This window comes from Ailuropoda melanoleuca, chromosome 11 (assembly GCF_002007445.2).
Source record: "Ailuropoda melanoleuca isolate Jingjing chromosome 11, ASM200744v2, whole genome shotgun sequence".
NCBI classification, from domain to species: Eukaryota; Metazoa; Chordata; class Mammalia; order Carnivora; family Ursidae; genus Ailuropoda; species Ailuropoda melanoleuca.
In genome coordinates, this window is record NC_048228.1 from 33,190,444 (window position 1) to 33,209,040 (window position 18,597).

Here is an 18,597-nt window from a genome sequence, read left to right on the forward strand (position 1 = left end):
ATAAGAAAACATCTTTTTTACCACAACCTCTTCAATATTTTATTGTTTCTTAAAGATTTATTTATTTATGTTTGAGGGGGAGGGGCGCGGGGGAGAGAGGGAGAATCTTAAGCAAACTCCACACGGAGGAGGAGGCTGACTTTGGGTTCGATCCCAGGACCCTGGGATCACAACCTGAGCAGAAGCCAAAAGCCCGATGATTAAGCAACTGCCCCACCCAGGCACCCCCTCTTCAATATTTTATATTATCTTTTCTAAATGGCTGCTTTACTTTAAAAATAAGAAAAAAAGACTGTCATTTAAAATTTTCATGGGTAACATCTAGTATAAAAATACAGAATTTGCTGACTTTTCTGACTTCTTGTATTTCACTAGTTTTAAATTGTTTTATTTCCTTTTTCATTTATATATTATTGGTACATTAATATAATTTTCTGATGATAAAAATATTAACTACATATCTCTAGTATTTTTTGAGCTAATATTAATAGTTTCCTAATTTATATTTGGCCTTTTTATTCAGTTTGTCATACTAAAGTTTCTTACAGAATCATTTACTCTAACATATCTGTATTTCTTTTGTGTCTTCTATCACTAATTTCAGACAAAGAATAACCTTCCCTCTGACAGAAAGGGCATATATATTTTTTCTAAGTTTTTAGTTAATAGCATTCATTAAGTACTTCAAATCATCTGAAACTTAATTTGATATGCGATCTTAATTTATTTGTTTAAAATACTAAACCAATTATTCTAATGATTTTTCTTAAAAATCTATTGATCAATGAATTTATTTTTTATTGGTTTATATTTCACATGATTGTTTGTTTTGTGTTTTTGTCTCATTTCATACTATCTGTCCTGCTCAGGCTTGGGACTAAACCCAATCACATTTTAATGTCTCATAGATATTGTCCTGGATTGCTGTTATTCTATTTTCAAGTTTTTCCTCCAATTTTTTTCTTAATTTTTCCTTATTCAATAAGAAGAACAGTTTTGTCGAATTATAAAAGAAAATTTATTTCACTCTATACCTCATTTTAGAAAAACAGATTTCTTTATAATACTCTGCCGCCTTCCTACCCAAGAACCATACTACCCTCTTCATCATTCGAGTCTTTTTATGTGTCTCAGAAAAATTATGTGATACTTTGTATGCTGTATAGAAAACTTGTAGGTTACTCTGTGTTCCCCCCATTTTGGGTAGTGAGAGCTTGAAATTCAAACATCCTCGAAAATTTGATACAAGAGCCTCCAGGCTAACGCTGATTTTGCCCGGGATGGCAGCAGGCATTTCATACTGATCAAGGACATAAAGTCAAGCCCAGGGGATAGTACACTAAAAGCAAAGTTGGAGTTTTAATATTTCAGATCATAACACCATTGCATACATGATATAATCGTATCCTCCTCAAAGATAAAAGGGGGTGAAGAAGAAGAGGAAGGAAGAAAACATGATGGTTGTTTCTAAATGGCAAAGTCCCTGTGTGTTTTCTTTGTTCTAATCAAAAGCAGTCTTCCTGAGGGAGTCAGCTACTTTGGAGCGAGCATGATTTTGTTACATGTATAATGCTTCTTCATAATGTTATCATTGTCAATTGATGATGGTTTACTTTATCAGTTTTGGCATCTGGAAGGAAAAAAAACAGTACAATTTGTGTAAAGGAATGTCGCTTTAGAATTTCATGTTCACTCCTTCCACCACAGCTAAATTAGCCATGACAGAGTTTAAGAGAAGACAAAGGGGAGGAATTCTCCCGACCCTACCAGCGTTTCTGGAAGTTTTCATCCCAACAGCTCAAGTGAAGATGATGAATCACGTCATCATTCCTGACCAATCAAGCAGAGGAATGGGCCAAGACAGGAAAGAATGCTTTAACTTTTTTTATATTTTTCTTTTTCTTTTTTTTTAATTCACATTGCACTTATTTTGAAAAATGTCACAGGGCTCCTCTTGGGTTTGTATCTCTGGGGGCAACTTGGTTTCTAGTCCTTTGTCAAATTTGTTGAGAAGCTTCTACAGGGAAGAAAACACACGAGTAATCAAAAAGCAATAGCAAAGTCACCTTTCCTCCTAACAATGCTGAAAATTTCTGAAGTATGAGAAGAAAAGCAATGCTTTGGATCTGCACTTTTCATTTTCTATAAAGAAACAATTCTACTAAAATTCAATTAGCAGTTCACAATTTTAAAGCCCCCAACAGCAGAATTACTATAAGTGAACAGATGTCAGACAGATGGGTTTTCTGTTCAGTATTGCTAGATAGGCTTGATAAATATTGCATTCTCACTATTTTTGTGTATATATATGTGGTATATATAAAATATATATTGTATATTATGTATTTTATATATACTATATTATATATATATACACATATACATATAAATATGTATGTAAAACATCTTGATTAAAAAAAGAGGTTTCCTTGGAAAGTTTCTAAATCGTAAGCACTTGGTAATACTATAAATGATATTTACATTTGTGTTTACTTTATAAACATTGGTGGGTTCCTATCACACCACTGATGGAGTTGGGGAAGGAGATGTACATCCTTAGGGAAGTAGTGGGGCTCATTTGGTGACAAACTGGGCTGAGCAGAGAAGGATGATCTCAAGGCTATTTAGTTAGAGGGTAAAGGAGGACCACCTAGCAACAGGTGATAAGACAACGGGTAAAAAGACAGTCACAGAAATGGTTTGGCTTCAGAAGTGTCTTCCATCTAGCACCGAGTTAAGTCCACGGGGACACACCTGTCATCAAGCTAGACTGACAGTGGAGAGAGGGGAGTCAGTAAAATGGATGGGTGCCTCCACTTGACTGTGTTTCTAAAACCCAGGGAACCCTCTGCTGCATGTAGGTGCTCAGTAAATGTCTGGTAAATCAACGGCTGCCTTTGTCCCTTCATTCAGTATCTTTCGAGTACCTATGGCATAAAGAGATAAACAGAAACAGTGTGTAATGTGCTGTGCTGCCATCAGAGAATCCTCAATGAATCAGAGAAGACCAGGATGATCTTTTACATGTAACTTTTAAATTAATCTCCCCACAACGCAGGTTTGAATATGTCATCTGCACTTCCCACCCACATACCCAGGTTAAAGCATTTCATCTGTTCCTCTTACATAGAATTAAGTACTCATTTCCATGATAACCAGAGCCCTCTTCAATGTAGTTAAAGGGTCACCTTCCGAACAATATTCTGGACAAAACATTGAAACTGGGTGTCTTGCCCTTTCCTACTTTTTAAAAAAATACTATTTATTTCAATAGAATATATTCCCGATTTAAATCTCCCTCATTTCAAGATTCCCCATTTCCATACTTTACCTAAAACAATTTATTTATGAGATTTTAATACTATTTTAATACTCTATGATAAAGTGAAATACATTAATTTTACCTCCCCTGCAAACTTCTGTTTCTATTAAACCATAAGTTCCTACGAAACAAGATCTGTATCTCTATGTACCTCCCCCCCCAAAAAAAAACCCCTGGCAAACTGCCTTGCACATAAAATGTTATTTTTAGATCTAGGTAACATGGTAGGATGTAGGGAAAACGAGATAGCCAGTATGACTTATAACACGATTTTTAAAAATTAAGTACTTTAAGAAGGTAAAGAGGAGGAGAAAAAATAATCAATATTTAACAGGGGAAAAGCCTTGGTATTTAAGAGTAAAAGATCTGGCTAATTTCACCTGTAGGTGAAAAAGTTAAACTAAGAAAGTTTTCAAATATGTGAACTAATAACGCCCAAAATTTCAGTGCAATAGAAAAAAACTTAGGAATTAGTAGAAAAAGAAGGAAACTGTATAGTATAATACATAGAGTAGAGATCTATAATTAAGAGCTTACTCTAGTGTGGATTCTATTATTTACTTTACTACCCATGCAAATTTAAGCACTTCACTTCAATGAACTTGAGAGTATTAATGAGAAATACGTTTCAAAAAATAGATCAAGTTACAGAGAATAACATGCCACAATATACACAGCAGACAAAATTAACAAAAGTCTTGTCATGTTTGTGTCCATAAGGAAAAGCCAAGTAATATAACTATATAATGTTTCTTAACGGAAAGGCTCTTGTCAGGTCTGGCTAGACAATCCTTTATTACGTGGAACTGTCGAGTACACTGCGGGACAATCCTGGCCTAACTGGCACTACATGCCAATAGCATATTATAATAAACAATGACAACAACTCCACAATTTCCAAATTACCAGAACAGTACCGCTGGAGGATGACTGATGTGGGTGAAATATTCCTCACTATTTTAATTTCTTTTTTTTTTTTTTTTTTTTTTTTTAAAGATTTTATTTATTCAACAGAGATAGAGACAGCCAGCGAGAGAGGGAACACAGGCAGGGGGAGTGGGAGAGGAAGAAGCAGGCTCACAGCAGAGGAGCCTGATGTGGGGCTCGATCCCATAACGCCGGGATCACGCCCTGGGCCGAAGGCAGACGCTTAACCGCTGTGCCACCCAGGTGCCCCTTAATTTCTATTATCCTAGCTTCATGAGTTGAATAATTAGCTCATTGTTTTCACAGTGTATTGTTTTTCTTGTTTATTAGTGAAACTTCTAAAGCCATAAGCACTCCTCTAAGTAATAATTAATCTGCATACCACATACATTTGTACAAAAATTTAAATTACAATTTTATTCAAAATCATCTTAAATATCCCTTAACTTGCTCTGTAACTCGTAAGTTATTTAGAAGTGTTTTTCCCAATAATGTGTAGAACTGTAGTTATTCTTTAACTGCATTATGGCCAGAGAAGTTTTTGTACATAACAATGTGAGGTGATTTTGTGATTCCTGGTGCTGGTGGCCAGGACATTGGCATCAGCCAATATCTGTGAGTGGTTCATTTGTTAATATAATGTGTACCCAAAAAAGAGAAAATAGGCATCATTTTTCAAAAATCAGCTTCTAAAAAAATAAATAACAAAAATAAAAATAAATCACCTTCTGAAAAAAATGTGTTAAAATTATTAACATAAATGATCACTAATTTTTCAAGTTTTCCTTCCAACTCTCTCAGTGGCTGCTTTCTATATTCTTATGTATTAATGTGATTACTTGAAGTTTTCTTTGCTAACTCTTCTCAATGTATTTTTCACTGTCATTTTGTAGTGAATTTATTAATCATTTTGCATTAAATTGAATTTAATAATAATATATCTAAGCCAGCTTTCTTTGGGTATGTATGGTCTCGGTATTTTTTGTCTATGTTTTGTTTTCAAATTATCCTATGTGTTTTGCTTCATGCCTTCAAATAGTAGAGAACCTGATTTGTCTGGTGGTAGTGGTTGTTTTATCTAACATGATAATCCCTGTATTTTTTTTTATTTTTACTTATTTATTTCAGACAGAGAGGAGAGAGAGAGCACATGAGCAGGGGGCAGAGGCAGAGAGAGAAGCAGGCTCCCAGCTGAGCAAGAAGCCCAATGCAGGGCTTGATCCCAGGACCCTGGGATCATGCCCCAAGCCAAAGTCAGATGCTTAACCGACTGAGCCACCCAGGCACCCCTAATCCTTGTCTTTTAAATAGATGTCTATTTCATTTATGTTTATTATTGTTATTAATATATTTGTCTTCATTTCTCTCTTTTATGGTTTTCCTTTACTTAGGGTACTACTATATTGATTAATTTTTTAAGTACTCACATGTGTTTTGACTTCTACTCCTTTGGAATTTAAACATCTGATTTCTCTGCTTGTTCTGGTTACTGTTACATAGTTTAACCTATATATCTTTTAACATGTAAAACTAACAATGTGCAAAAATACTTATTACTAACCTCTTTCAAAATAATCCAAAGCTTTAGAATATTGTAACTCTGCCTTTTTTTTTAATTCTGTGTAACTCTGCTTTTTGACCTCCCATCTTCAATGTTGTTGGTCTATGTTCAATATGTCCACTATATTTTGCTTCCAGAAATTAATTTTATATTTATTACTTATTTAGACTTGCCAGCATGCTTACTTTTCCTTCTTTCCTTATGATTTCGGCTTCCTTGTTGAGAAAGGAAATACTTTAGCATGCGTTTTACTAAGGATTTATGATTAGCAAACATTCTTTTTATTTGGATGTTTCATAATAATACTTTATGTAACAATGAAACTCTTTGGTTCTATCATATTTATTGTCTATTTCACCTGATTTCATGACTACTATTTGTGCAAATTTTTATTGCTTTATTGGTACATAGATATATCTAATAGAAATTTTAATAAATAGTATCCATAAACTTTCTTAAGTTTTTTAAGAAACTTAAGAAAGTTTCTTAAGTTTCTTAAATTATAAAACTTAATTTTGCCCTTGCGCCCTTGGATGATTGAAAATTCTCTTGAATTCACATGCTAAATACATAAATTACATGTAGGCAAATAATTGTAATAGTTTCACTCTAGTTTTGACAGGACTACTGACAGCTTTTAACCCCCACCACTTCCGTTTCCCATGGGGAATAGACACTTGTACTACTTTGGCTAATTTTAAGTACATAATTTGAGATGGATAAAGATAATCAATAATAATTCTGCAATTGTTTTGAACCAAGAAATACAAAAGACTTTGAGGAATGGACAAATGTACTGTGTCTCTTAAATTATTTAAAAACATTGGCACATTGTGTAAAGAAAATGCAGGCCTGTTTAATGAGTTTTTAGAACTTCATTTGAATTCCCTACTAAATAATGCATGCTCTCACTGCATGTACCAGAGGGGGCGCTCTCTGACCTTCCTACCCTGAATTTGGTCTCATTTGACTCTAGAAGTAACATTGCTTTCTGAAATTCTGGAGATTTTTATTATTTTATTACACATTGAATATAATATCTTCCCTCTCATATCCCTATAAATAAAGAGTTTAGCTGACATCCACTCTCCACAAATACTAATACAACATCCTCTGAATAATAATTTCAAGATGTTATATCATATATAAGAAAGGAAGATGAAAATTAAGATAAATAGACCACGTATTTTCTATTGCAAATTATAGAGGAAATAGTAAATAAGTTATCATTTCTTTTAAAAAAGACTTTGTGAATGGTTGAGCTAATTTTGTCCTATGTATATCACACAGATGTGTTTTTATTTTTTACAACCACTTTTGATGAAAGATCCTTACACTTAATTTAGGTGAATGTGTCTAGATAGCATCAGTATAGAAATACAAAAAATCTATACCATGTTACGAGGACTCATATGTGGTTAACCAACTGATCGAATAACAGAAATAATTAAATTATCTATTTATGAATTGTTAATCAAAAGGGAGTCTGCATTTTTTAACCCCATCATTGACTGACAAAGACTAAGCATGAAACCTAAGATTTAAAGTTGGAGTAAATTAGAAGTAAGAGTAATTAATACATGTTACCTTAAAAATATTAGTATCTCCTAAGTTGGGAGTGCCACATCAATAATTACTTACTTTTACCTGACATTTACAATCATTTTATTTTAAGCTAATTATAATATACATTATTTCTAAATAAACATGCAATTGCAATTTTCTGTTCTTTATTGGTACATTATAAATATATTTATTGATAATAATGATTCTAATAATGATTCAGAACTCTATAAAAAAAAACTTTCAAAGCTAAATAAGAGAAATTTCCAAATTAATAGATTCCTATGTCTCTTAGAAACTCAAGTTTTTCTTTAAAACTAAATTTCCACACATAGAGAAAATTTTTATGTTCAATGGATTGTTTTCCAGAGATGTTATTCAAACTGAGAATGTTTTTAAGAGTAAATAATTGAAATATGTATAATCTGTTACATTAGCATTCTCCCTCATTTTGAATTAATTTTTCTCATTCATTTTAGAAAGTTATTTTCAAAAATTAGATAACATTTTAAGATGCTTTTATATTTTCCCAATATTGTCATGTTTTCAAAGTCTGATTTAAGTAGATTTTTCCCTTCAAAATACTTTATTTTATGCTACCAATTGAAGCTCATAAAATGTATGCTAGGCAGTTTTATAAGCTCTATAATAACAGAATCTTAATAATAGTGAAATTAATTCATGAAGAGCAATCCATTTTGTCCTTTTAAAGTTCACATATTCCTTAAGAAATTAAAAAGGATTTATTTCAAGATGAAAAATCAAGTCTTCACTCCATACAATATTTGCAGAATTAGCATGGCTTCCCACAGTACGTAATTTATTATATCAAAATTAGCACTTACAATTGAGAAGGGAATTATTCCTGTTTTAAAACACTTTATTCACTTACAGATCAAGTTTCTCCCATTTAGTGTATTTAATAAAGGATGCATTAATTTATATAAACTATTAACTACTTAGGAATAAGATAAATTTAAAGTGATAGAAGAAACTGATTTTCAGAAATTGAGAAAATTCCTAATGACTAATTTGTCCTGCAAAACATAATTCAGGTATAACTTTTCATAAACACAGAGTATAAAATGATTTATACCCATTTCCATAGGTATAGAAATAAAATATTGCATTGTAGTATTCAAGAATTATTTTTTTTAACCTTCTAATTTACAATGACCTATGACCTTAATTTAGGATCCCATGAAAACAGAGCCAGTGACAAGGACTTGGGTAGAGTTATTTTACTTGAAATGAGGAAACAGGCAAGGTGAGATAAGGAAGGAGAAGCCAGTGTGAGGAGGCATTAGCTGGGTTAAAGGCTGTCAGGACCACGTGGGGAAGCATGCAGAACACCTGTGTTAGTTGTTCACCTAAGGACAGGAGCACTTTTCCACTGGCTCCCTCTTCCAGTTGTCATTAAGGACACAAATTCTTCCACATTTCTCAGCTGACGTTGAGCCCAGGTTCAATGGGGACAACATTGGAGGAGTTCCTGGGTGCAAAAAAACCAAGCATCAGGAACTTGAGACGCACCACGGTCAGCCCTTGGTGAGTGTGAGCTCCTGCAGACATGTGTCCACAGCAGTGATCCAGACCAGAGGTAGGCCTAGCTATCATGACACAGGGCTCTGGCGCACCTTACACCATATGCATCAACTCAGAAATGGGTTGGGAAAACATTTCTTCCTTTATTAATCTATGATCAGCAACTTATTTGTGCAGACTCTGTGTTAAGTAATGTTCACATATTTTCTCTCCCAGCTTTTGCTTGTGGGGCTGTATTTAGGTTTTGTGATCACCAATATATATTCTTAATATACTCCTCTAGCACTGTAGAAAATATTCTATGAAATTGTGGGGAATAAAAGAGCTAATTAACTTTTCCAGGTGCCTGAAAATTTCTCAGGGGTAAGGTTCACTATTTATTGAATTTCCAAGGACATACATACATTTTTCTTATTATTCAAACATGATGTTACTAATGGGGATTGTTCTCTCGGAGACTGAAAAGATGGATATGTGACTAATGGTCCTTTCCATCCTACGTAAATGCATACAAACTGGCCTTCAGCTATGACTTGCTGTGTCTGAGGCTATTTACTGCTAAGTCCCTCACACTCACTGTCTTCCCAACACCTTCACTGAAGTAGAAACACCCCATTTTGAACTGCATTGTATATGGCTAAATTGATGTGCATTAAAGTAAAAAAAAAAAATTATCTTCTAAAGAAAGCACTGTTTAGCTTCCATTCTAATGCCTAAAAACATTATGCTGTGCTCACAAAGAAAAGGATAAAAAGGGGGGAGGGGAACACTTTTCTCATCAAATGCATAGAAAGAGACAAATATTTTAAAATTACAAATGCTTTACATATTGTAAAATTGTTTATTTTGGTCTGCGTTTTTTTATTATCGTGCTTAAACACACACACACACACACACACCACGTACTGGAAAAGGACTATCTTGAGAAAAAGTGACAGGTCATCTCCCTCTAGAGTCAGCTCTCCCTAGCCTGAATCTTCACCACAGGCAGCAATCCTCTCTTTTATACGTTATCACTTGCCACATCCTTTGGGTTGTCTTTTATCACAAATCTCTAGTTTCCATTCTGTGTTTTCCAGTCTCATTGCCACCACCTAGCCAGATCGTCTTTCTGTATTTATTCAGCATATCCTGTAGAGGAGGCATTGTACTAGATACAATACACGCCTGACACTTGCAGATATGCGCCAGTTAATACCTCTTGCTGCCTTATCTAGACTTTTTTTTAGCTTGAAGTAACAGGAAATAATTCAAACTAGCTCCAAACTATTACAAAGATTAATTGCTAGGATAGAGCATTGCCACAGAGTGCCCAAGGGCAGTAAGAGCTACAAGGCTGTAGGAGGGACCAGAACCAGGAACCAGAAATTCATCATAAACTCAGGCAATTACTATTTTGTGTCTTGGATGTCTCTCATCTCTTCTCTTTCAGCAACTACTGCATTCTTTGAACTTGTTTGTATACTGGTTTTCTCTACCTCTTGAAATCTTCATGGTTAAACACTGGACAACCAGTGCTCCCGAGCTTACGTGCTACATAAACTAAGTGACTGCCTCAATAAACGATTAACACGATATGCGCACTCCTTACACTCACTGTGATTTAGGAGTCCTGTATCTCAGCCATCCTGGGACTTTTAAAATGGCAACCAGCTAAGAACGTACATGTATAAGGGCTACTACCTCTTGGAAAACGGAAATAAAACTTCAGGATCTTCCTTCATTCTCAGTTAATATATGGTGATTGGAATGACGATATTCTAAATACAAAAACCTAGGAGTTGTTGTCTACGCCAAGGGATTGACTCAGTCGGAAACATCACAATAAATCGAAAGGAAAGATAGCATATACGGCTAAGGCAATACTGTTCTTTGCTAAGACAAGTTGCTTGGTGCCCTTTGAAATCACCCGATCTCAATATCAGTTCACATTTTGTTTAGCTTCCTACATGCTAATGAATAAGAGTTCAGTGAAGAATCCATAGCAACCCACTCCAGGATGATGGAGATGCCAGGACAGAATCTCATTATCAAAGAGAGCCAAAATTTTTTCAGAAAATTCTCTAGCATCTAGATGTGGGACTTTACACTGTAAAAACAAAACAAAACAAAACAAAAACAAAAACACACACACAAAAACAACAACAACAACAACAAAACCCCCAAAATTCTCCCTGAGTATTTTCAGTGAAACTTTTTACTAAATGGGGGACAAAAGAAGTCACTTGAGGTTATCGTGTCAAAAGGTATAGGCCACATGGGTACAAAGACAGGAAGAGTGGCCAAATGCCCTTTATTATGTGTTACATCTAAAACGGTCATATTCAAATGATTTTGCTCAGATGAAAAACCTGAGGACTTTCAAAGCATGTACACATTCTCTCTTTCTCTCTCTCTCTTTCTCTCTCTCTCTCTCTCCCTCTCTCACACACACATGCACACACACACACACAGACACACACAGTGAGAACTGCTGAATCATCTCACTTCTTTGGGAAGGTGCATACCTTTGATCTGTGATAGCAGCTTAGGAATCCCCGTGACTATAGGATTCGTGTTATTCTAGGAAAAAGAGGAGATTGGGAATAAACTGCATATTATTTTGGCAAAAAGCCTCACTCTGGTTCCTGCAAGGCGGGAGAGACTGCAGAGCTGCAGCCATGTGGGAATTGCCCCCAGTGGACCGTATTCTCCCAGAGAGTACAGCGTTCTCTTCAAAACTGACAGTAGGTGGGTGCTTCTCCGAGAATGGAGAAGTTTATGTTTCTGTGCACGAATGGCTGTCTATCCTCAGGCTCTGATCTTCCTAGAAGTCTCAGGGGAAGAACTTCCTGTGTGAACTCTGTTCTTTGAAGTGTCAGGTGAACCCACAGAATTCAGTTGGCAAGTCAGGCATTTAAGACGATAGAAAACCCCGTCCATCCCTGCTACAGAGAGTGAGGCCCAAAACAACTGTTGTATTTTCCCACTTAAAATACTGGCTTCAGTGAAAGAACACAGTTGCTGTAGTTATTCAAAGGAGAATCACTGTATGTTTATATTTCTTGCTCATGACCTAAAGTCACCCATTTAAGTAAAAGTTCCTAGCCATTGAAATAGTTTGCTTAATTATGTTTAGCACTAAACTACAGCAGTTAGGAACATGGCAAAATAATTTCTTAGAAGAGTTTTCAAACTGAAGTGGAATATTTGCATATCTTTATTCCATAATGCAATCCCGGCCTCAATTGCCTGAAAAGAGCATTTCAGCATCTTTCCTAAGCATAATGCTTCTTCATATAAATACGATGGGCAGACTTTATCACTCTGCTCCTAGAAATGAGGTCACTTTTATCAATACCCTGCATGGCAGTGGTTAATTAACAAACAGAAATTCTGTCTTTTCAAAGGCTGTCTTCTCTCGATGGTACCAAAGCTCCCTAGTGAGCATTCCTCAAAGAATCTGTCCTTTTCATGGTCTGTAACTTCTCTCATGGGAACTCAGAGGTGTTTCTCATGGTCAAACTCAGAACTCACTAGTTCCCTTGATTTGATCTAATCCTGTTTATCATAAAAACTCCTACTTATTTCAGCTGTACCAAAATATGGCGCTAAACTGTCACGGGAAGGGTCAGGCTAAATCCCTACCACCCAAAGGAGCTGGAAACCCAGTGCCAATTTTGTTGCAACTACTGGAATCGCTCCAATTCCTTCCTGATCCAGATAAGAAATGTTCCGCAAAGTTGAGGAAGAAGTATTTCCTCCTCTTATAATGCTTGGTCATGGGTATTCCACAGAAACACAGGCAGGGCCCCAAATGTTTTGGTTGTGCAATTCTCCATCTTTTCTAAATTGATAAACGTTCACACATTACATCCATTTGCAAGCCTCACTGATTTCAGGGCAAAGATGAATGCCTACCAGTTGCATGCTGTGTCTAAAAAAACAGGGCCCTAGTGTCATATCAAGCAAATCAGGTTTCAAGTACATCTACCCCACCCGCACGCAAGCTGCGTATTGTTTCTGAAAAGGGGGGAGCACTTTTGCATCCAGCAACTGTGTCTGAACAAGATCTACCCCAGTCCAGCGAACTCATAGTAGCCCTGAAACTCAATGGGGAAGCAGACGAATATTTGGAGCAGGGAGTAACAAAGTCCTCTTCGTAATAGATTCTGAGCAACAGGCCACAAATCCAGACAAAATATCCTGTGTTTAATGTGTAAATTTCTGCTAAACGTCTGTCCCCAAGTTTTAGAACTAAAATTCTACAGATAGCATGTTATTTCCATAGTAAAGGAGCTCCTGTATTGCAAAATCATAAATTGCTTTTATTTATATTACCTGTTTGCCCAGGTAGCTCATTGTATATCTCTCTGAAGATTTTATAGATTAACGCAGTTTTATGTCTACTCCGTAACAGACTAACCGTAACCTCTAATTTCTTCTAAATGCAATGGCAATTTAATGGGCTTCCTGTTGTTCTTAGTCCTTTTGTTCTTACATAATGTGGAATATACTTAAAATGCCTGCGTGCCCTTTCATTGAATCCAGAGCTGTTCATAATGTGATCTGCCTTCATCTTTCTGTTCTGCCGTTAAAGAGCGGTGTATACTGTGTGAGATTGCTGAATAGCCAAGGAAGAAAAGCACAGTTATTTCTGAAACTCTGGGAGAGTAATTTATGCCCTTTGGATCAGTAATTCCTGAACCTGGATAATCAACAGAATTACTTGTGGAGATTTGTATTTAATTCACTCATCTGGGCTTCAGCTTGAGGGATTCCAATTTAGTGGACTTAACGATTGTTTTTTAACAGAGCTCATTATTTTGATGCCAAGGACCACTACTCTCTTAGGGAGTGACCTCTGAACACAGTGGAGCACCACCCAGGCCCCCTTTGGAAATTAAGGATTTATTGCCCCCCAACTGCTCTCAACGCTGCTGGCAAAGGCGTGAACTGCCCCCTGAAGGAATCGCCTGAACTGAAGCAGACTTTTTCACCCCAGGGCTTGCTGCATCATGAGAACCAAAGCCCAGCCCCTTGTCTCCCTGGGGACATCTGTGAAGGGTTATGTCAGCTTCAGACCTCCCATGGGGTGTGCTAAGTCCTGCAGTGAATCTGCTTTACAACTCCCTGAGCAGGCTGTTTCCAGGCCCTGGTCCTGAGGCCACGCCCAATAAACCTGTACACTACTGTCCCATTCCCAGCCACCTTCCTGGGGCCCCCCTGTGTTGGGTATTCTCATTAGTGTTAGAATGCCAAAAGACAGCCCTCCCTGACTAGGCTAAATAAATGCCTCCTCAATCCCTGTATAAACTCAGTCCCAAGAAGGAAATAATCCATCTTTTATCCCCTACCCAGCCCCAAATGATTGACAAGAGGAAGCAGCTAAACCAGCCCCAGAGAAACCCAGCTGGCTTAGCTGCTCTCTTTTGTCAGTCATTTGCGTATGGCTGCCCACCCATCACTACGCATACTTTACTGCAGCGAAATGCTCTCTCTAGTTCTCTAATCCAAATTTCTATTCTTGTCATTGCTTCTCAGGATTCCTTTCTTCCTTGAAGATTTGTGACCTCACTTTCTCAATACTTACCTATAAATGTTTATATAAATCTCTAGTAGAATCACGAACTTCCTAATATACTGTCTTATAATCTATAGATCATATGTTCCTGGAGAGAAGGAGCCAAGTCTTCTGTTTTGTTTCATGTTTATTTTTGTTTTGCTCTGTTTTAAATTGGATGCATCTTGAGTTAATGGAGGCAATAAAGAGCAATGATTAATGTTCTAACATAAGACCTAGTTCTTTCCAGCCACTGATTTTACCACTTTCTGGAAGACCTAGTCATACACACACACCACAGAAGTACAGTATTGAAAAATAACCCTCCTCCAAGCGTCATGACTTATTCAAATGTTCACATTTTCAGGGTGCCTGGGTGGCTCAGTTGGTTAAGCGTCTGCCTTCAACTCAGGTCATAATCGAGTCCCGCATCAGGCTCCTTGCTCAGATAGGAGCCTACTCTGCCTACTGCTCCCCTGCTTGTGCTCTCAATCTCTTTCTCTCTCTGACAAATAAATAAAATCTTCAAAAATAGATTTTTAATTCTGAATTAATTCTATTTTATATTTGTAAGGTGTATAATTCATTAAGTCAAGTTATATGCTTATTACTTAAAACACAACTGCCAAATGAAACAAACAAAATGAATGGAGAGGTTTGTGATGGTGAATGACCAGGTAACCCGAACACGGTCAGCTCATGATAAAAGTTAGTTCTTGTTAGCATTTCAAACCATCTCCACAGTCAGCACCCTTCATGACCATTGGTGGAATGTTTCAGTGTATGAGAAGGAGCACAGCGAGGGCACTTTACTCTGGACTCACAGAAGCAGAAGTAGTTGAGGTAGGAGAGGACTCTATCAAATGTAGTGGGTGGTTGGAAGCTGTAGCAGATTTCCTCTCATCCTTGCAGAAGGTCACACACCTTGGTGGTTGAATCGAGGGTATATGCTAGTGGTTTTAAGCCATGTTGCCTCATCACAATTACTTGTGGAGATGTTTTTAATGTACTTTCCCATTTCCCATTGAGATTCAAATTTAGTTGGAATGGCATGAGTCCCAGGTATCAATATTTTAAAAATTTCCCTAAGTGATGACTATGTGTATGCAGGATTGACAAACCATTGCAGAACTAGGAAGTTAAAAATTATTGGAATTATTAAGCAGATCATGGGGAGGCAAAATAAGGCGACACCTGGGATTTGGAACAGAATCTTATCCTCTATAAGTTAAGCTACAAATGAATACATAATGTATTGGGGCCAAAAGGTGACTCTATCTTAATGAAGACTTTGATATCTTTACCAAAGACATGTATCTATCTACTAGAATAGTTAAGGGAAGAATAGAAAATGGAGAGTCATAGAAGACAAGTACAGTATTCTTTCAAGAGCTATAAAGGGAGAAATGTTTACCAAGAACATCGAAGTTAGAACTATATTGGCAGGGATATGCCTTTTAGGAAATAAACTGATAAGCTATCTTAACCTGATACCATTGAAAATTCTAAATTTGTATCCTACAGAGTCCTGACTCTAGGATCACCCAGTAATCTACTGACATTTGGCATGCTGCAGGGGGAAAGTCCTTATGTTGAACTGATATGAATCTTTTTTTCACTTGAAAAAATTCTCACTGTAAATTAAGACCCATACATTCACAATAGATACAGTCAATCTCCTGCGAACTTGGTCAATCTAAGGATCCCAGCCTCTAATCAAATGTAGGAAACAGACAAGGTGGGTTCTTAGGCCTAAAAGCTAAGGACTAGGACCCAGATGGTGGTAAATCTCAAGTCTGGGGCCTCAGCCCACAATGAGCTTCTTATTTACCAAGAGGCATTCATCCTTTTGCTTTACAACCACCAAACTTTGTTGCAAGGAATTCATCAGAATTGTCAAGTAACTTCCTGAAGCAATGGAAAAGAAAGCCTCAGCTCAATGTCTAATCTTTTAGGGCAGGAAGTTTTGCAAAATGATTGCATATTTATAGCTTTCCCTCAGTCTCTAAATTGGTCTAAAAAATAGTTGAAAATGCATTTTTAAAAACTTCAATAATATTGTGTCTGACAGCGATGTGAGCAAAATCACTAACCCTGTGGCCAGTGAGCAAAGAAGGAAGCTGGTTTGATCGGTCAGAAAGAGCATCAGCATTGACTATATCCCACTATCTAAAAAGCCAATCTGTAAAGTGTTATCAGTGAAAGAAGTCAAGGAGCGCTGAGTGAGAGGAAAACAAGAGATTCAATAGCACCTTTTAGTAATTCCTTAGGTGACAAGTAACAAAATATATGAAAAGTGAAAATGGGAAGTTCATCTACTTCTGAACTACTTGGAGATTCTGTTCTTGAACACCTCTCTGAGGATAAATATTTTGATGATTATATAAGTAAAAACAGTCAAATAAAAAATTCATAGTTCAAAATGTAACTGAGTAAGTAAAAACAGACATGTGAACTGAGGTTCAAAGAATGTAAATAAGGACTAATATTTTTCACATGGAAAAATTAAAACCTGAAAACATTCCTTGTAAGGCCAATACCAGCAAAATCCTGAAATCAAATGATTATTCAATGGGTTAGAGAGGAGAGAAAGTTATTTTAATACCTCATTCAGTCACTCACCTTTGTCATTTAAGCATCTTCTACAAGAGAAAATGTGAAGGCCATTAAAAAGAAAACACTGTGAACTTTATTACCGTTTGTAAAGAATTTATTTTTTTCCCTTGGCTCCAGTTGACAGAACTGTTTAGAGTTCCTTCTACCTCGTGCCCTAGTGTATATAAGCTAAGAGAAAAGAAAAATAATTTATTTGCTTTCTTATGTAATGTGAACCAAGGAACACATTTGATATTACCTATTTGATGTAGAGATGGATGATAATTGATAGATAGATAGAGTACATGCACATGTATATATAATTTTGTAGAAAGGAAATATAGAAAATTAAAATTATCAAGGTGTCTTTAGCCAGAGATTTTTTATTATAATAACATTTTAGCAAAATTCCCTCCACTTTTACACACATGCATATACATAGAAATATTATCTGCTTATATACAGATATGTATATATGCACATTTTTGTTCAATTCCCATCTCTCCCCACTCATCTATCCTTCCAGTAGTTTTTAGGCAATAGACATCCATCTATATTTGACCTCTTAAAAAAATTTTAGTATTTTCATTTTTTAAATGATAGTTATGAGGATATAAATGATGTTTGTGAATTTATATACAACTTTCTGGCAAGTTTTCCTAAATAGTACCACTCCATAAATAGAAGAAATGATTGGTTCTACATTCAAGATCAACAATACTGTGAACACTTAGAACACTGATGAAAATATAAAGTAGATCATATGTTGGTTCTATTGTTATTAATACGTTATTTCATTTTAAATTCATGCATTTGGAGAAACCAATGACTATGATTCTCTATTTGGACACTTTTGGTTTAATAATAAGGGTAATTTATCACATGACTTTTAGAGTTTCTTTCTAACAACAAAATTTTCTAATAATCGGAAGAAAATATTTACATATGTAATTACATAACTATATTCTTTATTATATTAATATATTCTTATTTTATCATTTTTCCCTTTGTAGACAATGACCCTAGGTCGGCAGTGTACTACACAGCTCTCTGCCTTGAGGACTGAAGCACTCGTTCCCCCAGCTACTGGGAGTGTTCATAGCTAACAGCTCTCAGACCTGGTCTGAAGAGACCATTTTGTCCAGGTCTGTGCCCCCTTCCCAGGGACAGCGAGAGACCAGTCACTAATCAACACAGGGCTTTAAAGGCCTGACCTCCTTGTACCAACTTGTGATCCTCCCCGCCGCAGAGGCATCCCAGCTCCCTTCCCTTGGCTTGGCACTCTTAGGCCTTTGTCATGACTGCACCCAGCTCAATGTCTCCCTCTGCCCAAATCAGCTTCCTCCACTCCCCTGACAGGTGCTAATCCTGAGAAAACTCCTCAGTAAACTTCTGCTTGCTGTTCTCCCTTTCGGAGTCTGTTCCTTAGGTAACCTGACCCGGAACAACTATGAACAGACAGATTAAACACTCCAAAGTGGTCCGCACATTGGGGGTAGGGGTGGAGGAAGTTTGGTAATCTGATGACAAAGCTAGGAAGTG